This window comes from Corvus kubaryi, unplaced genomic scaffold (genome assembly GCF_017639235.1).
Source record: "Corvus kubaryi isolate FWS band 111438036 unplaced genomic scaffold, C.kubaryi_AGA036_p1.0 66, whole genome shotgun sequence".
Classification (NCBI taxonomy): Eukaryota; Metazoa; Chordata; class Aves; order Passeriformes; family Corvidae; genus Corvus; species Corvus kubaryi.
In genome coordinates this window covers 1571462-1572235 of record NW_024582054.1, presented here as the reverse complement: position 1 = coordinate 1572235, position 774 = coordinate 1571462, and positions in this window count along the sequence as shown.

Here is a 774-nt window from a genome sequence, read left to right as displayed (position 1 = left end):
CTGCCATTATGAAACTCACAGTTTGTGCTTTTGCATAGCTCCAGCAATGCTGCTGTTAACTTTTGACAGGTTTTCCAAAAACTCACTCTTGTTAGGTGCTACCCATAACACAAAGCATCTCTCCTAATAGTTCATGAATAGAACTCTCACAGGTTTCTACTGACAGTCCCACCCCAAGCACAACATGCTCCCATGTTGCTTTAGGGTTTTTTTTCCCCAGGATTTCCATTTCTTTCATTTAAATTTTCCGTAGAACTTTCTGTCCACAGACATCCTTTAGGGCTCTTTTGTTTATTGAATCCTAATGCATTAACACTGAATAGCATTGGACTCTGCCAACATCTATTCCCTATAAGTAGCTAAGCCATTTAACAACCCTATTCTATTCTGTTGTACTCACAGCACCAAATAGTATCAGAAAAAATAAAAGCTATTAAAAATAAAAGCTATTCTGTACAGGAAACAGCAGGGAACTTAAGCCTTAGATCTTTTTTTTTTTCATTTTGAAAAACAAAGAACCCAAATACACCTCTCAGCATTCTCCAGAAGGGGTAACACCAAGTCTGCTGCAGTTTAAGCACCACATAAGACTTTGCTCTGTAGAGAAACATCATAGAAGATTCAGCTCCAGGATAATCAATCAAGAATGGACTCTGATACTGACAGGTTGCTAAGTTACTAAGACCACATATATATTAAAAATGTTTAGACAACATTTTCTTTTTGATTGAGTAGTAGCTCTTGCTTTGACAAGAAAAAAAAAAATCAGACAAG